Raw genomic sequence first — 24,696 nt, 5'->3', positions numbered from 1 at the left:
CGTAGTTAACAAAATTCAAAATCATTTCCTTTTTATTTATGGATGTAGCCACTTCACTGGCCCACAAGCACGTTCCAGAGTGTCAGTATATTATTTATCTATACACTATAGTAAATAATAGTCTATGTTCCTTTAACTCTTTCATCATTTGATGTTTGTGAAGTTCAAGAGCTGAAACCTTTATTTATGCGGGTGAGATTCATCTGATTAAATTATTTCACCTACATAGTAGCCAACGCTTTTCAAATTTTTGTAGACAAGGACTGGGTTCATCTCCCTAGGGAGCTGTTAATGATAACGTATTACAACAGAGATAAAAAACATTTTAGAGAAGGTTTTATAGAAGTCTAGGCATCTACAGAGCTTGTGACCTTTCAATGCCTGGTTTAAGTAGCTACTTTACACACGCTGTAAATTTGCCATTCTGCCCATATTTGAACATCTTTATTTCTCCAATTCTTTCATCTGTTGATATTTGTGAAGTTAAAGAGCTGAAACCTTTATTTATGCATGTGATATTCATCTAATTGAATGTATACCTGCATACTAGACAACGCCTGAAAATTTTATTTTTTACATCTCTGTTTTAATATCTTAATATTAACAGTTCCCTAGGGAGTTGAATCCAGCCCTTGTCTTTAAAAATTTGGACAAATTCAATCAATAGTTTTAAATATAAATACTTTTTTCAGCCTTATTTTCCTAGCGATTTTTCTATGTGATAGTAGTGAAATTCGAATCGTGTGCATTAGGAAGAAAATTTAAACCGAGTATCTATGTACGAAGGAAATAAATCTATTTTAACAGCGAGCAAACAGCAGAACATGACCATTATCGATTTCATAACTCTGTATATAGGCAGAGGTGGATAATATTATGCATCCTCGAGTGCATTATTTGACCCACAGCACAACACGGGCACTGAGTACCAACATTGCGAGTACTTTCTATGAAAACTAGCGAGCTATCTTCTCTGAATCTTCGTCATGCAACGTTAAATTTTACGGTGAAGTTAAATACGATTGAAGATTGACTGTTATGTTTCATTGTTACTAGAAACGTCAACTATACGGAAGTACTTCTTACCGAAGTTAAATGGATGGGCATTATCACAGGCAAATGGGAATTATAATATGAAAGTTACGCTTTTACTTGCAATAATATTAAAATCTCTCTTCGAATACCGAATTTTCTACCAAAATGGTACGTAATATTAAAAAGACATCTCAAAACGTGCTGGATTTGTTTTGAGAAATGTCGATTCATATTCGCGATCAGCGGGAAGGATTAATTACCTTGGCCCAACCACTCACTTAAAGCTAGCTCAAAGAAACTTTACCTTCCTGGCTCCGAAATTTTTAATCAACTTCCGGCAGCCATAAAGAATTCCACAAGTGCCAATGTATTTGAGAAAAATGTTTGCAATTGTTTGTTGCACATCGATAGGGATGAGGTTGTCAATTTTTTTAAAGTTCGAGATTAGCAATTAGCAAAAATTTACAAATCTGCTTTCCTTCCTTACTTTAACTTTCTTTTACTTTTATTTGCTTATTATATATCTTGATATTTTTATGTTTTTGCAAAATGTATTTTTGTATTATTTAATTTTGTATGTACTATTCTTTGGCATATTATTTCTTACTCCTATTTTTTATATTTCTTACTATAGTATTGAGTGAGTTTCTAAAAAACATATCTTAATTATCATTTCAATTATGTTTTTATATAAACATTCTTTTTCTGTTAATTTCAATGATACTATTATTTTGTATTCTTTTTAATACTACTTTATTTTACTTTTATTTTGTTCATATTAATGATACCATTATTTTGGATATTTGATTATGTGTGAATCTTAATTTGTATAATTTATATTTTAAAAATTATTTCTGATAATCTTTTTTGCATTGTATTCTTCGGAATTTTATTATTTATTACTTTTTTTTTTCTAGATTGTTATTCTATTGCATCACATGTCATTATAATTTAATCTAATTAATGTTACTACGTATTTGTATTTTTAATTATTATAGCTTGACACGGGCATAGCATTAAAAGCCTTAATAAGTTAATTAATATTTAAACTGGTGTCATTTTGAATGAATAAACAAATAAATATTTCATACAATTCTTATTCGATGAGGAATAGGTGTGAATTTTATTAAATTCTCAGTGTAATATTATAATACAATAAATAGCGGTTTAAATAAATTACTTATCGCATGATATTTATGAGACGTACATTTTTACTATTTATGCTTTTGAGCGTGTTTCCTTATAATAAGATCGATTTTATCCGAAGAAACATCAAATCCGTTTTCAATAAAGCCATCCTCTATTACAGTACTCGATTAAAAACAACATTCATATTACACCCGTGAAGTCTCCAAAGTTTGGTATTAGATCTTGCGACACATGGATTGTAAAAAATTTAATCATTTGCCACAAGTATTTCAAATATCAATCAACAATATAAGAACAGGAGTGCAAATTAAAGAAGCATGATTTACAGAGCGCTGCTCTAGTTCTTTTACGTTCAATAGACTGTTTTGGAAATTACAAAATACATATTATTTGTTTTTAAAGTCAAATAAGTAAAATCAAGTGGAGATTGGCACTCAAAAAAATCAAAAAAAAAATTCTTTAGCTGCATGGACGCGTTAGAAGATAATGAACATATTGTCATTCATAACTCAATTTTCTAAAAATGGTCTATTGACCATACAAGAACTAGGGCAGCGAGAGGTGCTTTGAACAAAGGATGTATTATTCGATCCGGGGTGTTTTTTTAATGCTTATGTGTAATGCTTATATGGATATTTAAGTTAATGTAGTATTTATTTTTATTGAGTTGTTAATTTATAAAATAAATCGTGGATTTTATTCTGCTTTTGTAAATGCAATGTAAATATGTAAATACGTCTATAAATGAATTAAGTTACCCAAATTATTGCCCATAAACGAGTTTAAAAATTCTTTGAGAATATTATTTGAATTGTGTATAATGTGTTTTTTTCTCAATAAAATAAATCTTCTAAAGATATAAATAAGATAAAGGTAGGCTATTATGGACTTTGACAAAAATGTTAATGATAAAAGAACCTTAGAACCGTAATTGTCCTAATTTTATTCCTCTTCTGTCCTGGATTATATTCCTATATCCTTCGAATTTACTTACTCTATCCAAAATTTTATGCCTTTATTGATACAAACTTTCCATCGAACCATCAAAATCAATGCGTATATAAAATCATGACTATAATATCACGGAATAGTAATATAATATACGAGGACAAACATTACTTCCAAGCAAAAGAAAAGTTCAGCATCGTAGATACAGCAAAAATAGCCAGGAAGTCCGCACAATTATGGAAATCGCTCCACATTATCAGTTTCAGATTAGATCAGAACTAAGTAATCTAATTAATACACGTTGACAGTTGATAGTCACGTTCGTGCAGCTGCATCACAAGATGGCGGCTCAGACTGTCAGTGGCGAGGGGATATAATTGCCACCCTCGCGGCTAATAAATGAATGACTTGTTATTAACTTAAGCGCGGCGTTTAGTTGACTGTTGTATAAACGTGGGCTCAATAATGGAGATATTATTGGATTGATCTCAATGTACAGTATTGCGCTTTTACTCTATTATTTGTTCTCATTTGACTATACATTATAACTGAAACGTATTCAGTTTATCATACTCGTACCATAAAGAACGGCGTTTATTAACAAGAAACAAAACATCAGCACAACTTACAATACAGAAAAAAAACTTTAAAATATGGAATAAAGAGCATCATTGTCCGGCAGGATGTTTCACTGTTGGCGCATTACTGTTCTAATATCTGCGTCTTACGTATTGGATTTCATTCTAATCAAAGAATTTTAATTTACTCTCCTCTGAGAAAATTACTCATCGCTGCTATATTTCAGTCCAATTTTTCAATGTTTTTTTTCTCATTTTAAAGGATAAGCACGCATTTTTTCCGTCAGAAATAGTTTTTTTGGCCTCCCTGCTAAAAAACTACATTTTCAGAGTCTACGACGCATGGTATGAACGCTAACTGCAGCACCACCAGCTTGAACAAACTCCGTTCGACCATCAGCCGGAGTTTTTTTCTTCCCCGAACCTTTATTCATCTCCAGGCATGCAGACCCTTTGATTTTTTACTTAATTTTACTCTTGAGTTTGACTACATCAAATCTGACGTCCTCCAGCAAAACTAAGTTTTTGCGACATCGCAATAATAATTAAACGTTTTTGTAACCCGCCCAATTTCTTCACGTCTCTCATACTTTTGACTTTTTATTTTATTAATCTAATATTTTAGCTCGTTGATTTTTACAATGAAACTAAATATTTTGTAAAGGTAAGACCCCAGGCAGGTATAAAGAAAATAAATTAATCGATTAAAGTAACGGTTAGTAATTTTTAGAAATCCCTTTTTTTTTTTTTTTTTAAACATTTTTTTTTACATTTTTTTTTGCACCACAACAGGCCAGGAGGCCTAATTACAGTGGTGAATTACATCACAGAGCACCCAGGCTTGAGAAAAATCACATTATAATTTTTGTGTTCTCACCGGGAATCGAACCCGGAACCTTCCGTGCGTGAGTCAAGCGTCTTGACCACTACACCACCTTATCCCGCTATAAACCATTTTCAATAACTGAAGACATTTTATTGCACGCAACTGTATACATATATGTATAGGAATAGATAATAAGTACATTAGACATTTAAAAAATTGTAACATTATTGAATTGTAAGCTTGAATTCAAAAAGAAACTTCACTAGGCATAAGTAGATAGTATAATATGTGTATAATATAAAATTTACTGGTAAAACAAGTAATGATTTAATTGATAATTAAAGTTAAATAGTTATTAATTATGTAGTATTTTTTGAGCTGTAAAATCGGTACAGTGTAAACTTCGAACGACCCACACCATTCCTTCGTACATCAAACAATAATAGGATTTTAGATTTTTGGAGAATAGCCATCAAGTCGAAAACGCGGTTCTGGGGTTCTGGTTCTATTTCACATACAGAACTGTATTCTTTGTCATCTCGGATTCTGACTACAATATGTTTTTAATATTTAAACATGTAATTCAAACAATTTATAATGATGGTAAACCTCCACCAACTCACAATATTCCTTTATAAATCATTCAGTAAATTGTGGTTTTAAGACGTATCCGTCTCTTTGTCAGGATACTTATTACACTAACATGCCTATCACACATTCACCACAGTAGTTCCACACATTTACAAAGCCAACCGGCTGATAGGATACATGCTAAAAGACCTAACATCAACGTGCACTGTTTACAAATATTTAGGTGTTAAATTATAATCACAGCACGTGATAGCATTTATAGCATGGGTCCTATCAGCACGTTGATTTATTACTATTGTGAAGATGTACAGTAATATTTTCATGTTAGTGTAATTAGTGTCGATAGGCATAGGAAATTGGGTAAGTGGTTAAATAAAAATATTTACTAACATTTTTCATTGAAATGTTTGACCACTACTACTACTACCATCACGCCATTTCCCTGGCATACATTCCTAGCTTCCTCCACATTCATACATCTTGTCATACATGCGCTTCGGTTCTGTCTGCTTTTGACATGACCAGACTTAAGATTTTGGTTTATCTGATCATGCCACGTCTTCCTCGGTCGTCCTCGTCTCACGTAAAGTTAATACTTTAAATATTGATGTAAATAAATTGTAGGGTAATGCATTTTTAGACTTGAGATACTTGTTCTATTCTGTTTATTTTTTTAAACGGACATTTTAATTTATTTTGTGTATTTTATCCAGTTGCAATTAAAAACATTTTTATTTAGTAAATAGTTCAACCGCAACTTCAAAGTTAATATCGAAAAACTTTTTGCTTTTACCTTACGATTAGCAAAGTTTCAAAGGTCGATTTTTTTATTTGTCAAAGTTTCTATACGAACTTTAAACTCTTTAACTTTATTATCCTCATCGTCTATGAGGTTTTTCCCGTCACAACTTTATTCCTTTTTTATTTATCTATACGAAAGCAAAAAGACAAACATTTTTTTTTTTATAAATTTTAAATCCCCAGTAATGTGTTTTAAAAGTTTATTTATTTATTTATGCATTTCACAGTTTTAAAAAATACAGAGTTTCTTTGTTTCTGGTCCCGACTAGCTAGGAAATTCCTGTGTTCAGGAAGGACCTTCTTTTTTACATGTGTTTTTTTTAATTTCATTAAATCATGCTTAATAAACTCAAAGAATAATAATAACATTAAAAAAATACAATATTAATATTGATTAGAAAACATAATAATAAAAATTGAAGCATAAATATAAATTTGAAAATATATCGATAAAAAAAAAATAATAATCGAAGAACAAATATAAATTAGAGAATAAACCATTTATAATTTAGAAATAAAACATACGTGTTAATACTAGTAATAATAAGATAAATAAAACAAATGTAAATGAATAAACATAAAAAGTAAAAATAAAATATAAATAAAAACAATAAGGAGATATTTGTTGTATTTTATTATTCAATTTTTTTAAAAAACGTAAAAGGGAAGAAACCAATGGTTAGAAATCTCATTGGTTTGATACAATTTGCATTTTATCAGAAAATGCATTTCATCCCGTACGACATTATTCAAAATATTACTTCTAAAAGATTTTAAAAGGTTGTGCCTAGTTTCAGGAGTCTATTAAATATGGCGGATGAATAATATAGTTCTAAAGTTCTTTGTTTGAAATACAATCAGAACCCTAGACGACTGTTTTAGACTCTCGGGTAAAAATCCTCAAATGCCAAATCAAGTTGAGAAAAGTCCGCCTCGTAGTGTAATGGTCGGGCATTCGGCTTCCATGCTTGAGGTCTTAGGTTCGAAAATTTGTTTTACGGGTGGTTTAACACTGCAAACGAGACCCAAAGGTGATGAAACGAGGCTAGTATCTCACTGCAAAGGGAACATTGTTGATAAAGGTGAACAATATTATAATAATAATAATTATTTTTATGGATAACTTATATAGCGCCATTTTCGTAATATAATATCTCAAGGGCGCTTTACAAAGTGATTATATAAAGATGTAAATTTAATTTAAACTTTTTAATTAAAGAAAAAGTTTTGCTGCAGTACTTGCTCAGAAAACGGTTTTAGACCTATTTACCATACAAGGAATAAAGGTGGTTTACTGCAGTTGATTAAAATTTTGAACATTTTTAGTACAAATAATACTTTATTTGCTGTACAACACTATAGAACCAACGCTGGTTTATTTTTGTCCATACCACGAGTTCCTTACCAGTGAGATGCGCCCCGCTCGGGGGGCGCAGAGTGACCCATAGCGGGGGCACGACGACTTCAAAAATAAATAATTAAGCCATTTACCCTATTGTCGGCATTCTCAACTACCTAACTTTGTGAAAGTGGTTTTTCAACATTATCGTTAGTATTTTTATTATTATTATGGCTATTTTCGTAATATAATACCTCAAAGGCCTTTTTCAAAGTGTTTATATATAGAAATAAATTTAATTTTAACTTTTCAATTTGTAATTGAAGAAAAGATAATGTACTTTGTCACCACATGCTAAGAATTTATTCAAATGATTTAGAGAACAAATGGGTTTTAAGTTTCTCCCGAAACATCAATTCACTCTCACAGTTTCGGACCTCTGCTGGGTGAGCATTCCATGCCGTAGGGCCTGCGACCGCTAATGCGCGTTCGCCAAATTTAGAGCGCTGTTTGCGTAGAGGTAAAATTACTTTTCCTCTCGACGTAGATGTAGCTGATCTAAGCGTAAGACGTCTGTCAGCTAGTTCATCTGGAATGCAGAGTTCCCTTAGATATTCTGGAGCAGAGTTGTGCAGTGACTTATACATAAGCCAACATAGTTTGTATTCCACCCTCTGTGGTAAACGTAGCCAGTGTAATTCCCGAAGTAGTGGAGTAATATAACGGAACTTAGAGATTCCAAAAATAAATCTCGCTGTGGCATTCAATACAGACTGTAAGCGAGTCATTTTATTCATTGGTAGACCTGCGTAGATACCATTACAATAATCGACTCTAGACACTACAAACGCATTTATTCATTCTTTTTGTATTGTATGTATGTATGTATATAGTTTTATATCACCCGTCGATGGGAGGAGTGCTTTTCTGAAGCTGTAGTAGTGTTCTTATAAAATAACAAAATTGTGTAAAACTGATAACAACTTTTTATTTTCGTAATAATTTAATTTATTTTAATTAATTTCTTTAGTCTCGCAGTTTATTTTTCTGCTTCTATTATTTATTTCTGGTTGAGTATTGTGTAAAATATGTCAACATCACCAGGTAGACGATTTAAAAGTCAAATCATTTTTCCTGGGAGGCATTTGAAAGGTTGATTGGTTCCGTACATGGGAAGAGTAAATATTTAGTATTCTCTGGCTACCATACCCAAGTAGTAAAGACAATAAAACAAACATACTCCAAAACGTTATGAATGAGCATTATCCGCTTTTTAAAAAAATATTATTATTTGTTTTATTTAGTTCTATGATTAACGTGGATTAACAGCAATAATAACGCGTCGATAAACTATTATTTATTATTAGTTTGGCGCCATCTAAATTTTGTTAACTTTTGTTAACTTTTGTTCATAAATTTTTAATGGATGATAAAAAAAAAGGGGGCAAAATAGTGAACGTTACACATTGTGTAAAGTGGCCACTTAAACCCGCAAACGTCATGTCACAAGCCTTGTAAATACCTAGATTTCTATATTTCCTTTTCGAAAATGTACTCCATCTCTGTTGTAATGAGTTAATTATATCTATTGTCTGTGTCTGGTCGGATGAATAATACATTTTTGTGTGTGGAATAGAACCAGAATCCTGGACGAGTGTTTTCGACTCGATGGTTATTCCTAAGTAAAAAAATCGAATGCAGCAAAAGTCTCCCTTGTAGTGCAGTGGTAAATATTTATTACTCACATTAAAAAATGCAATTTCAATTCAGCGCTTATATTTCTGAGAAATGTGGATGCATTCTGTAATATTATAAATATGAATTGTAATTATAAACATCAATATTTTAGAAATAAAATTATGAAGTTCGCGCACATCAAAGGATGTGATAAAGATTATCATGAATAATAGACATAATAAATTCTATGTATCGAATAACAAAACGATAAGGCTACAATAATTTCATGATCTCGCCATTTAATCATACTTTGTTTGTAAAATTAAAAAATAAAATAAAATAAAAAAAACGTGTAACGTGAATTAAGAACATCATTAACCGCGATGTTTTAATTAATGATATTCTTAATTCTTACGCATTTTATATTATCGTCATCATACACATGTCCGCACCCGATGGTGCATAGGGCACTGCATTAGTACAATAAATGTTGCGTATTTTTTAAAAAGATTTTTTATTTTTTATAAAATCAACAGCTTACCTACCACACCAGATCCATAATTTTAATCAATATTTTATATCGACCTTCCCAGGACTCGAATCTTAGGCGTGGTAGGCGAACGCACCACCAATCACACTACGAAGCAGACTTTTAGCGGATCTCCACTAAACGTTATATTATATATATGATTATTGATTCCCTATCCCTGTTTTGTATCTGTACCTCAAAGTATAAATCACGGGTGATAAAGGGGGGGGAGGGGGTATAAATTGAAGTATGTGTAAAGTACAAATTTTAGGTAACTAATTTGGCTATGATGTTTTTTTACTCGATATCACGATAAATCACATGTAAAATAACGAACTTCGGACACCATTAAATGCATATATTATGTGTAAATTCGATAGGCTATTAAAAAAAATTTTTAAGTACTTGTCAAATTTATGGTTGAAATAAATTTCTGACCTCCGTAATTTCACCCCTGTCTCTCTCCCCCATTCTCATTGAAGATTTATCTCAAGTGTCGCCATATTTCGTACCCTGAAAAATATTCATGAGAGCCCTTGCGCCTCCAACAACCCTTTGACCTTCTCCTGCAATCGATGATGGATTCTAAACAAAGCGATGTCAATATAGGTCAGTGGATCTGATATTCGTTTACTAGAGTGGATTTTAATTAATTTGATGTAACAGGCGTAAGAAATATTTTTGCTGCCAGACTGTGCAATTGGAGAAAAAGGCTCACCTGTTTCTTTTATCAAATAAAAAAGGTAACGTTTTTAAATGCTAGTTCAAATAATTACTATTTAATTAATTATTTCTGCTTCCTACTTACTGCCGTGTCTGTACCTATTCGGGCAGATGAAGAGTGAAGTTCTGGTTGTAAAATAGACTCAGAACCCTGGATGAGTGATTCTGACTTGATTTCTATTCTCAGGCAAAAGTCTTAAGAAGGAAAATGAGAAAGTACAGATATGAAAAAGATAAATTATATATAGACCATCAGACTAAGCCAAAATTTTAAAATAAATCAATTATAGGCATCTTTATGTAATTTTAAAATTATTCCGCCGGTGACTTCACAAGTTCTTCCGAATCAACCAAAAGTATAGAGTGCTGTGACAGATTTCCGAGAAGTCAACTCACCATTCAACAGAACTCACCGACTAAAACATGAGACGTGTTTAAAGAAGTTCATTTTTATTAATATTTTCATACATTTTCGAGAAACGTACAATTAAGTGCTCTATTTTTTACAATTTTCTGTAGTACTAAAATACCTCATTGAGTGGAGACCAGTCTGCAAGGCAGTGTCGTTGTTGGCACGTTATTGTACCATGGTTGAGGTCCCGGGTTTGATTACTGGCTAAGTCAATGTGAAATATTTGATATATGATGAAAGGGAATTTGAACATAGTTAGACGCCAACCATTTATTTCATTGCAAAATCAATATTGACTGGTGGCTCCCTCTTATCACAGTGAAGGTCCATTGCAGAATTTAGAGAGAAAGGTACCCACGATTCGAAATGTCGTCTATTGCGCGCTTGTAACGTATCTAATTAATTTTTTTAGGAATAACCCGCTAATTTTTTATCAGTCAAACTAAGCAAATGGTATTATTTTTTATTTTTATATGTCGTATTATAATCTCTATGATTTATTAAGGTTTTGTAATTTTGAAATTACTCCGCATGTGATGTCCTTGTTCTCGTCAGTGAGTTGTCCTGACATTCAAAAGTAGAGCCCTGTAGCTATTAAAATACACTAAGCGTTAAAAAAAATGGCTTCCCGGAAACCGGAAATCTATCTAAACACAATATGTTCACGCTTTAATTGATTGGTTGGTTTACGAAAACTTGTGACGTCGTTCAAAGTAGTTAAGTTTTATTTTTTAAATACATTTTCGATAAACTTCGTCGTAGAATTAAATGCTCTAATTTCTTTCGCGTGTAAGAAAACATTTTTTCATATTAGTTTCCCGTAGGACTGAAATTCCTAATTGAAAAAAAAAAATTCTTGGAAGCCGATTTACCGACTGCGCCACGGTAGTTAAAATTTAGTTTTTTTTTTTAAATATTGAAATGCTTTAATTAAAATAAACGCTGTTGTTCTAAGTAAATACAAATACTCAATAAAATTACTTATATCATTTAAAAAATGCGGAATAACCTTAGGTTTTTTTGCCAATGTTCGTTTGTTAAACCATTAAAGCAACGATATTGCAAACGCAAATTACTACTAATTTAATCAGATGCATGTTATTTTTCAGAACATATTGACAGCTCGTATATTCACAATGAAAACATGTTTCTGTCACTCATGGACTTGTTCAACTCAGCGATTGAATGATTCGCGAATTAATACATTCATTCCGATCACTTCTGAATCCATGATCCATCATTTTCGCAAATATTTCCAACAGAATCAAAATATTATATTATGGTTATTATAAATCTTTTTGTGGACACCAAGTGCTCCAACTTGGGAGCAGACATAGAATGATAATGATGATGATTACCTATCATGACTGTTGATTTCATTTTGGTGTAACACAATATTATCATTGAGTCAGAGACAAAATTACGAAACTAAACAGAATTTTAACGTTTAGGTTCAAAAATGAAACTGATAGAAAAAAATATATATATATATATCAGCGTAATAAGACAAAGAACGCGGTGATTGCATGTACTGCAGACCTTCCAAGATACTATGCTCTAGTTCTTTAGTCCTCACATCCAGGGCTCATAGTTCATTGGCAATTCTAATCTGAATGGCAGGATGTGCGCTTGACTTAGGAAGACGTAAAATAGTTAACATACGACGGAGAAGTTTCGAGTCTGAGGGCTGTTTGTGGAAACCTTATGCTCCAATAGGGAAATATCACATACTACGAATACCAATAAAAATGTATGAAATGGATTAAGAATAACTAATTGTATTTTCAAAGTCAATGTGGATATTGTGGAGAAATGTTTTCATAAGGAATTCAATAAAAATACGTTCGTAGTAAATCACGACGTGTTTGGCCTTGGTTCTTGTGACATCAAGATTCGTGAAAATGTTCTGAACAAATTGGAATGGGCAGGAACAAACAAACATATTAGGGGCGTGGCCAATGGAATTATCGTTTTTGCGGGAATTCAAAATTACAAATATTTTTTTTTTTGCTTCTCATAATTAGCAAAAAATTTTTTTTCCGGATAGTATTTCGTAGGCCTTTATTACTTTAAAATGTAAAATAAAACAACGTGATAATTCCCTTTAAAGGAGTAGACATAAAATGATAGAGATCGAATGAAGTTTCGACCGCGATTTTAGTTTCGGCTAAAAATTGACTGAAACTTCGGCCTAGCCAAATCCTGCGGTCGAAATTTGTCAGATTACGTTCGGACTAGACTGATTTTGCTATCTCATGCCCATAGATATTAGTTCTAGAATCTTTCATATTTATATTGTTGTATTTATTTTTTTAAAACAGAAATCCTTGAGTTTTTAGTATTTACTCGAATACCTACGATTTGCATACCACTTCCCAAAAATCGTAAAAAGCTTGTGCTGGAAAAATGGAAATCGAGTTGTGGTATAGCGGGATTTGAACCACGGACCTTCGGTCCGTGAGTCCATAATACTACCACGAAATCATAACCTGGTTTATTATTACTTTATAGTTAATAAGTTAAAGCTCATTTAGCGTACATTTAAGAACTGTTGCATATAAGTTATATATATGACATAACCCATAGAAACCTTAGACAAAACATACTCTTTCATACCGATAACATAGAACTGACTATGGTTTTTATCCCCCTATGACCAGAATTCTTAAGTCTGCCAACAAACATAACAGTCTTGATTCTTTGACAACAAGTTGTCTTCTTTCAAGCGATCACTGAATCAAATTCAATTATAAACACCTCTCTTCCGCTTCCACTCCCACCAAGTCTACTATATACCATTGTGTCTCACTACTTTCCTTTGTACTAGTTTTCTGTCTATAAATATGTCCTTAAAAATCGCCTCTAGGCGTATATATAAATAAATAACAACGAACCGAAAAGCGAAATTTTTTATTTTATTAAACACTAATTTCAATGAATTGCAAGCTTAAGCAATAAAAACGCCTATTTTTTGACATTTTGAAGTGATTTTTAACTTATTTGCCGAAATAAGAACAGAAGCCGAATTTCGGTGTCGGATTCGGCTGAAAATCTTTTTTCGGTCGTTCACTATAAATAGATAAAATGATGAAGAAACCAGTATTGCTCTATTTAAATTAAAAACGTTTATTTTTTACACATAACTTCTGCATAAATTTAACGTAAAATTCATTACCTTTTTTTATTCCATTTTAATTGTTCATTTAAGAACTGTTTTTCATTGAAATTTGTCTTAATCCAAAACGGTAAATTTTGCTTTTCAATGACTGGACAATGCAATATTCATGATCTTTGCTTAATGATCATTCATAACTGTTAAAAGTTCATACACGATATATTATGTATTTTGTACATTTTGACGCACGCGATTTGATTCAATGCATGTAGGGAATTTATATACAGTAGGACTCCCTTTATCCGAATTTCAGTCATCCCATCATCAAGCTTTGTTGGACATGTTGAAGAAAGTTTTAATTGGGATTCCAATTCGCTGTAATATTTCAAAAACAATTAAAAAGTGTTTTTTTTGTCGAAAAATATAAATATGTGCTTTCTTATGGCATACCCAAACATTTCCATTTAAGAAGCCACTATCAACGAGCTGTAAATAACTCACTATCAGAAAATGGAAACCAAGGTGTGGTAAAGCGAGGTTTGAATTTCAGACCTTTGATCTTCGTTCTAGTGACGAGAGAACCCTTTTAATACCCTTTCATCACTCTAACTTTCTTGGCTCCTCTTTCACAGTAGTAGCTGCTCGATCGTGGAATAATCTACCTTCTAATGTTAGAAAGACATTGAAGTCAAGATTGAAATGTCACTATCTAAATATTTAAGTTGTTCCTTTATCCTTCTTCTTTCCTTCCCATCCCCTCTCCTCTCTTCATAGTAGTGTTAATTTTTTCATGTATTTTTATTTTCTTAATCTTTATTTTTAATTTTTGTCTAAAATTGTAAGATTACATATGTCTATGTACTTGTAATTTTCTCAAACTAAACGGTTCTGGTAGGTAGGAAGAAATTTCCTTAAGGCAATATATGTATATAAAGTGCCCTTATATGTATATAAAGTGTTAAAATAAATAAATAAATGATCTGTGAGTCCGCGATACTAGCCACGGGACCATAACCCAGTTCAATCTCAGAGTAAATTTTGTGTTTTCTTTTAAAAAATTGCCTTAAGGTGATTCTAAATGAAAATATGAAACTATTTATTCATCGATGGCGCTTTTATATAAATTTTTTTTGAAAAGTGCAATTTTTACGTTTATTTTCAGTAGAATTTTTTAAACAAAACTTGGTTTGCGGAAACTACACAATATTGATTGTAACAAATACTATAGCAATATAATCTGGGTCCTTTTCAAAAAATGGTGTACAAAACAAAACACAAGAGTTATAAGTTAGACATTTATTATGATTATTAGTTAAATAAATAAATATCTGAATCTAAGTTACATTTAGTCATATTATAAAGACTCGGCTAATGTTTTTTAAAATTGAAATGACGTGAAGTCATACTTTCTTTTCTTTCAAAAACCATTACATTCGATTTATCGACATTCATCAGCAATTCGCTTCCCTTGCAAACATCATACACTTTTGTACCAAGAATTGCAAGTCCTCTTTGTTGTTAGCAAGATGCACGGCATCATCAGCATACAAAAGGCAATAATTGACAGTTAAACCACCCATTTTTGCTCCCATTCTTAAACCTTTTAGTTCTTTCATACAGAATGGGAGCAAAAATGGGTGATTTAACAAAAATAATGAATGAAATTAAAAATGAAAGCATAACTAAATGTGAAATCACTGTAAATGTATACTAAAACAGGAATGGAATTTTGTAAATCTGGGAAGTATGTTTACTAGTCCTGGTCCTGACCCTGATGTATGGAAGCAAAGTATGGACTTGGAAAAACAGGGATGAAAGTAGGCCGAATGCTGTCGAAATGTGATCTCTCAGGCGAATGTGTGGTAAAAACTATGTACGATAGATACACAAATGTTGGGATCCGTACATTATGTTAGGCTGAGAAAAGCGCTATCGACAAAATCAAGAAAAGAGCTCTGCGTTGGTTTGGACATGTAAAGCGAATGCGCAGCGAAAGAACGGCTAAAAATATTTACAAATCGAATGTTGATGGATGCAGAAATAGAGGAAGACCGAGAAAGACATGGCATGACTAAATCCAACAAATACTTGAAGACGGACATGTTAAAAGTAGGAATAATCAGCGCGCGTGCATAAAAAGATATATGAATTTAGAGGAAGCGAGATCTGTATGTGGCAGCAATATTGGGTGATGTGGCGTTCTATCATATCTGCCTATCCTTACGGGAAAATTGCGTTATGGTTTGTTGTTGTTGAAATGTCGTAAAAAAAATAATATCATGAATTTAATAATTAATGATTCGATGCCACTTTCAAAGAAAAACTGTATCGAAAATTTCAATGTAAATTTGCATCCGACATTGATTACGGTGATCTTAAGACTACTTTCGCATGATCGTAATATTGGTGCATAGTTATTATGCAACTCAAAATGGTTGGATTCACAAGACGTATCTTAATGCTGCGTCATACTAATTGGTCGGCGCCACTTCTGCATACCACACCATCTCCACATTCATAGTCATATATCAAGCTAACACCCGCATCGGAACTCGGAACCACACACACCAAGCCAAAAGTTTTTTTTTCTAACCTTTTTTATAAACATGTTATTTTTAGTACATGATCAGGTTTGTTGTCATTAGGGAATTTATCCGAACCAACCGATATATTTTTTAAATATCTGACGAATGAAAGCATGTAAAAAAAATCAAACAATTGTAAAACAATCCAGTTAGGTCATTCTCCTCTTCAATATTTAAAACTTCAAGTACAAAGAATTAGTACTTTGGCGGACTTATTGCTAAATGCAATATCTTCCAGCCAACCAAAAAACTGACCAGTCAACAGAAGAGTTGGTCAAAATTTTGTACAAAAAACCATAAATATATATCAAAAGATACATACATACCTAATATATTTAAACTAACAGCTGTTTTTCAATTGGGAGGTAAAGCTTGCACATTTTTTTTATTTTTTAAGTACATTATGTTATACATATTAATTGATGAGGAATGTGGAATCAGAAAAAGAGTTTGGAAGAAGAGAAAAAGATAAACCAAGGGAAGAAAAGGGGATATAAATATTTTAGTTTATTTTTATTTTATTTTATTTTATTTTATTAGGTAATTCAACAAAGATACATACTAGAAAACAAACAATTTAAAAGCATTCGTCGAAATAATTTAACATGCTTCAATTCTTCAATATCTTCAATTATAGAATTACACAAAATAGATTTATACGTTAAGTTGTAATACATATTTTTAATATTTTTGTTTATACAGGATACAATGTAATAAAAAATAAGTTGTACGTGTGTACTTATTGAATAAGATTTATTCCTAAGAGATTATTCGCAAAAGCTGAGAGAGTATCATGAAAAATGTCAATTTTATTGTTTCGGCAGTATATATTATATTCCCGACACATGCGGGCCATAGGTATATTAACAAATTACAACAGGGATGGAGAATACCTTAAAGAAGGAAATATGGATGTCTAGGCATTTACAGGGCTTATGAACTATCATTGTCTGGTTTAAGAGGCCACTTTATACACTGTGTAACATTCACCATTTTGCCTATCCATATTTCTTCAATGCTTCTATTTGTTGATTTTATAGTATTTAAAAAAATCAGTAAAAATTCAGGGAGTTTGAAGAATGGAATGCGTTCTCTCCTGAGAAGAGCAAAGCGAAAAATCATGATCAGAAAGATAAATGAAATTCTCAGCAAGATATTTTGGAGCGCAAGGGTTGTGAAGAATATTATAAAGAAGTGAGAGAGATTGAAAGTTTAGGCGCTCATAAAAATGAAGCCACTTGAGTTTGGAGCAAAAGGATGATAAATGGTCATACTTTTTGAGATTGAAAATAAAGCGGATACATTGATTAGATTAAGAATATACAGATTCGGTAAAATAATCTTAATATAAGGTCGGATAAAATTCTATAGTGAAACCGCATTGTATCTACTAATAATAACTGTTGATGAATAAATGAGGAATAAAATGGTGCTTTGCCTGCGAGAACGAATAGTCGAGATCAGATAATATTATCAAAGACATAGTAAGGATTTACGTTGGAAAACCTTATTCATTAGTAGGTGCAAATCAGACGTTGACGAGTTCATAGTTCATTCAAATTTTTTTTAATTAAATTTAGTATGCAGGTGAAATAATTCAATTAAATAAATCTCACTCGCATAAATAAAGGTTTCAGCTCTTCAACTTCACAAACATCAACAGATAAAAGAATTGAAGGAATATAGATGTTCAGATATAGGCAGAATGGTGAATGTTACACAGTGTGTAAAGTGGCCACTTAAACCAGTCATTGACAGGTCATAAGCCCTGTAGATGCCTGGACTTCTATATTATCTTCTCTTAAATGTTCTTCATCTCTGTTGTAATTTGTTAATATAAACAGCTCCCTACGGAGTTGAATCCAGTCCTTGTCTACAAAAATTTGGACAAACTCAAAAAGTAGTTTTTGTAACTGTTAGGTACACTTTAATGACAAAACCGATAAAGGTTCTTAAACTTACAGCGAAAGGAATAATGAAAGCATTTCTTTTTTAATTAAAGGAATAACTTCCTAAGCCTCTTATTTAGAGGCTTGTTAACAGATGGGAAAGAGAGGATATGGAAAGACGTCATAAAAATACTCCTCAGCCAGATCAATTGAGAAAAAATATTCCGAAGTAACTGCGCTACAACGTGACCACCTGTTCTGAATACCTAGAAAATAAATATAAGTTTAGCCGATTCGAAAACCCTCCGACCAGCTCTCAAGATTTCATTATCAGTTATTATTTTTATATCTACAATATTATATTAGAAAAAAATCGTGTCGGTCTTTTGAACACTAGGGGCTGGATGTAATTTATTTATTAACACCGTGAATATGAGTCAAGGAGCCGATCCTATGATGGAAACAAACATACTTTTGTGTAAATCTTTTCACCGTAAAATTGTATTACTCGAGACGTCGCGGCTAATGTCGAATCCGCCATCTCAGATATTCGTCATGTTTCGGCTCAACACATTTGAATTAGTTAGTTCAGTGCTAGCGCCAGGCGGTATTTGATTCTTCACCGTGAAATCCAACCCGAGGGAAACAATTTAATTAGAGAAAGATTAACTGCACTTAGATACTTTTTGGAGCGAAATGATGTATTTAATAAGAACATTTTTTGTTAGATTTTGTCTGAAGTTTTTCGCAAGATAGCAAATATTAGCAAGTATTCTTCTCAATCATTAAAATAAATGTACCTACATATTTTATTTTTTAAAAAAAAAGTATTTTATATTGTACAAACTTTTTGTCTTTCTGCTATACATAAGTTAGTCGACATTAAACATAACTTAATCAACCTCTATCTTCTTTGGTTTCTGGTGTTAAGGCAACGTTTTGGGTGCCATGGATAAAAAATGGATTAAAATAACGCTATGATTTCTGATTTTTTAATTTAATAATTAATGATTTTTCATTGAAAAAGCATAAAAATTTTAACTCTTGAATATAATTTCAAATTGTTTTTGCAAGTGAAACGAAAAAGACTCAACAGTTGTAATTTATTCACTACTTAAGTAAATACAATTTTTGTGAGACAGCAACATTAAATAAGTCAAAATTGAGTATCACATAAAATAAACACAATTTAAAGTTTTCCCTACAATTTTTATTTTATATTTAATAGTTTACCTAACGTGTTCACATCTCACTCTGCGAACATTTCTTCGTGAAGTAACTTCACATAATTCTCAATAGCAAAAAATGCATGCGTGAGTTCAAGACATTAAATATAATTAATATTTACCTAATTTAACACCGTCCATTTAAATCTACACTATAATTATTTAAACATTCCGGTAAAAGCAGTGTAATTCTAAAGTATTCCGTTGTTCGTTGAGTTATGTTCATGGTGTTACACTATCATTAACCCAGAACATGGCGCTGTTTGGCGAGTTGCGAGTGTGTGCCTTCAATACTCCATTTGGTTTAGCTACAATTTGGTTCATGTGCCGACAGTAGTGATGTGCATTATTGATTAACTGTTTTCTTCGTAACTGGTAATCAAAGTATCCGCTTATAAAGGATTTTTACAAAAACGGCTATCCAAAAAAACCGATTGATAAAAAAAAACAGTAGGTAAGTAGGCGATTATATTATCATGTAAAAAATATTCATAAGTTAGTAGAACTTTTAAAATCTTAAGGGAAGATTTCTTCAAATAGTTCACGACTTAGATCGTTTTATTTTACTATGCACAATTTAAATACACACATAGACACTGAAATTTATAAAACTATAAACAAAAACAATAGTTACAAAGAAAAATAGCATAATGTATCATATTTCAGGGGTTAAAGGGACTTCAAACTTTAAATTTATTCACTTTTGCACATTAATGAATTAATAAAGTTAAGTTTATAAAGAAAAAAAAATGGGTTAGTAGAATTAATAATTATTTTTGACATGACTGAGGATGAAAGATAACATTTATTAGTTACCTATATTTACAAAGGTTTTAATAATAGGCGAAGAATATAATTTTTTTTTACGATTATTAAATAATACCATTGTGATGAAAAAAAATAAGATGAAATTTTTAATTTAAAATACTCGAGTTCTTCGATTCTGGAAAATTTTTAGGTTTTTTTTCTAATGGTAGTACTGACATCTCTGTTAAATTTCACGTAAACATTTCTGCATTTGTCCAATAGTTACGCACGTGTTTTGTGAACAACGAGAAGTTAATTTAGCGATTTTTACAATGTTTGTATTCGTTGAGCAAAAAAGTTCCATTAAATTTTGTTGGCGGAATGAAATTTATATCGCAGGCATTCGGTAATCAGCTGATGTCACAAAAAATGTTTACAAGTAATATCAACAATTCAAAGGAGGCAGAGGAAGCGTTGAAGACAAAAAACGCCCTGGACGACCATCAACATCAACAGGTGAACAACACGTCAAAGAAATCAAAGATTTGGTGCTCAAAAATAGACGATTGATAATAAATGATCTATTTTTTTATTAATATCCCTACAAAGATGAGGTAGAATTTTTTCAAATTCAGGATTATGGATATTCGAGCGTTTACAGGGCTTATGACCTGTCATTGGCTGGGTTAAGTGGCCACTTTACGTACTGCAACATTCCCCATTCCGCTTATTAGCGAATATCGACACAGGTAACATTTTTGATTTTTGTATATATGTTATTAAATGAGAAACCATTCACAAGCGTGTTGGAGCGCCATCTATGTATTGATATTGAAGTTAAGTATTTTTAAATAGCATATTACAACACGCTTGTGAATGGTTTCTCATTTAATAACATATATACAAAAATCAAAAATGTTACCTGTGTCGATATTCGCTAATAAGCGGAATGGGGAATGTTGCAGTACGTAAAGTGGCCACTTAACCCAGCCAATGATAGGTCATAAGCCCTGTAAACGCTCGAATATCCATAATCTTGAATTTGAAAAAATTCTACCTCATCTCTGTAGGGATATTAATAAAAAAATATATACCTACTCCCCCTTGGGAGAAATCCAGATTTGTGTATGTACAAAATACACGTACCAAAAAAAAAATGTTGAATAAAAGATCTCGCTGAAACTGTTAACATTTCATTCGACATGATAACTAGAGATGAGACTTGTACCCATGCATACGACCTGGAAACAACCGACCAATCAGGCGAATACCATTAGAAAGGTGAGTCAAGACCGAAAAGAACGCGCCAAAATCGTTAAAAAATCAAGATCATGTTTTCTTCGATTATCGTGGTGTGGTGCATTACGAATTCCTTCCGCCGCACAGTGGGCCCAAATTCACAAAAAATACTATTTTTCTCATCAATTATTTTCTAATTATTCATTACTTAAAGTATGTTTAAAAAAATTAAATCCTTTTTAAAGTTCTGTCAAAAAAATAGGCAACAAATGTATAACAAATATACAAATGCATAAATAAAACAAATTCTTGGTTTTTTATTTAACGTTATTGATATCGTTTAAAATATTTTTAAATGTATGTATTTATTTACTATCTGTTGAATTAGATTTAACATTTGTCTCCATTTTATCATTTACACGTTTTTAATCATACATTGTTATTTTCATTTTGTGCTTCTTCTCCACAACTCTATGTTGTATTTATGAAATTTGAAAGTACAAGCAGCTCTGGTGCTTCCGATGATAACAATGTCTTTTTTTATTTTGTTTATCTTAGAATGGAGATACATAGAGATCCGGTGATATAAAAAGCATATTCAATAATATGTCCTCTTTGGTATTGATTTTAAAGATTTCTCGCAAAACTTCTACGAAATATTTCACGTCTTTATTTCTTGCCTCTTTCTTGCTTCTTTCGAATATTATCCAATTGGTAACTAAGCTGATTCTTAGGCTTCGAAACCATGAGAAAATAGGGCGGCGAAAAAACTGTAAAAAAAGAAGAAGGAGAAAAAACCAAGTATATAAATTTAAGCCACTGTAGCTGTTTCTTAGGCATGTATTCTAAACCTATTTTTCATTTTTATTTATCACATGTCTTAGTAATATTTTCGAATTTTTTGGGAATTTTTTCTATACATTAGTATCGACGATATTTATTTGCCGATACAGAAATACGTTTTTGCACGTATTTTGCTCTTTAAAAAACCTATGTTAAAGCAAGGTAGTGTAACTATTTATTATACTGTCTGTAGTGCCATGTAAGTTACAATGTTCATTTTCTTTATTTTATATTTTCAGCCCATAAAATGTATGGAAACAACTTCGTTTGTGTCTTGTGACAGTTTACACTTTCTTTCAGTATCAATATTGCCGATACTTTTACATAAATATCGATATTGTATCGGCAAAAGCGCGTATCTCTGCATCCCTACGTACAATACTTTAGAACATAGAACTATTGGTTTCCCAAAAGTTTTTTCTTTTATAAATACACTTATGGTGAAAAATTATTTATTCGATTATTGTAACCGGTTCATCACGAAGCGATAATATTATCATCAGAATCACAAGTTACCCTAAAGCTTTAGGGCACGATGATTGGATGATTACGGCTTACTTGGAGTGAGAGTGCGCTATTTTACATCGGTAGAAACTGATGTGGTTTTTCTTCTTTTATTTTATTAAATTTATTTACACCTAACGGGTATTTCCACATTAGACGAATGTGACATAATAAAAATAAAATAACATTCAAGACATACACTAGTAAATTCAAGCATTAAATAGAAACAGGGTGAAAACAAAACGTACAACGAAATGACTAAAAAACATGCTTAAAGAAAATACGAATACACATTTAAGAAAAATTACATGAATTGAGATGGAAAGAACAAAAAAATGGTTATAAATATCCGCAGTTATTTAAAAATATTCGCTGTTGCTTAAATGGTAGCGTGAAAGACTACCAAAATAGTAAATACTAGTATAATAACGTTTAAATCACGTCTGAAGAAACATCTCCTTTCTCTTCCTGAATCTCTCCTCCTTTCCTTTTTCCTCTTTTTTCCTATTGAATAATTGTTTTGATTTAATGTAATTTATAAACAAACACGTTATTTCTTTTATTATGTATCTTTAGCTTTTTAATCTTTATTTTCTATTGAATATGTTCTGTGACTTGAATTATAAAGATAAAACTTTTATTTTATTGGTTGGTAAGAAGAAATTGCCAGTTGGCAATAAGCCCGCCAATGTACAAATAACATTATGTACAAAAAGTTAAATAAATAAATTATTGTTGATTAACTTTAGTGGTTTGCCATAGTGGAAAACGTTTTGCAACGCGGCACGGGAACGGTACGAGGCGCCTTGCCGCTCCCGCGCGCTCATTATGGACACTACTCTTGTTACCATATGTCTAAGTTCACTGCGCTCGCCTCCGCGCCGTGTTGCTCGACACTATGGCCAATCACTTAGTATTCTAGGTAAAGAAGTAAAAAACAGAATTAGTTGTATGATTTTCTGTGTGAAAATTTTTATTCTGCCTAAGGTTTTTGGAAGGTATGTTGAAACTATGGAGTTAAGAACATCAAAGGCTAATTTTTACACCGGTCGCCGCGCGACACGATAAAATAAGGGTTAATACTGATTTTTATTGTATCATAATTTTTTTCTTTTTCTTTTTGCATTTTCAAGGCTGGTAAACCTTTTATAACATTTTTGACTTGTTGGAAACTATAAGAGGTGTCGCAATAATAACATATCTTCAGTATTTGCATACCTACATATCCCTGCAGGGCGATTCCACGATAGTCTCACCCCTGCTGTGCTAGTCTTCGGTTCCTTAAAAAATCTTAAGATAATCTCTCGACGTTTTGCCAATGGACCTCGGCAATTAACCCTTCTCTTGCTGTGCCAAAAAACCCGCGCGTTGCGGCGCTGTGTAGTCATTACACATGCAAAAAATTAGAGGAAAATGGAATATTCTTAGGCGATTGCTTTTATCATTTATAATTGAAGTCAAAAGTAACAATAATATAAATCTGATTCCTAAAAATATGAAAAAATCTCCAACCCTTTCTTGCAACGCGAACGAAAGTACCACCCCTGACGAAATTCGAAGAGCTCCTAATTGGCGTCTGGTAGAAGTACTGGTACCTTTGCTGTTCGTGCGTGTGAACTGCGAAATCGTCTCTCTCGCTCCCGAATATATCTGCAGTATCAATAGTGAGACGAAAAGAATGGGTGAGACAGTTTTATTATCGTTTCTCTTTGACGTCATACACCGCGACCTGCGACACATAGGAAAACTTTTTATTGTATTTCCCCAGATTTGTTTAATTCGTTTACTGTAAAGAATGGCTCTAGCACCTCCAGATTTATTTTTCCTCCAGGAGATTATATCGTAGTTTCGCTTATCCAGGATATGTGGGCATGTATGAATGTACTTTAGATATGTTATTGTTGCCAATAAACTTACCTGCATCTCTTACAGAAACGACA

Source organism: Micrasema longulum, unplaced genomic scaffold, assembly GCF_059751315.1.
Source record: "Micrasema longulum isolate JH-2025_06_02 unplaced genomic scaffold, ASM5975131v1 h1tg000761l, whole genome shotgun sequence".
NCBI lineage: Eukaryota > Metazoa > Arthropoda > Insecta > Trichoptera > Brachycentridae > Micrasema > Micrasema longulum.
Note: the sequence above shows the minus strand (reverse complement) of the source record.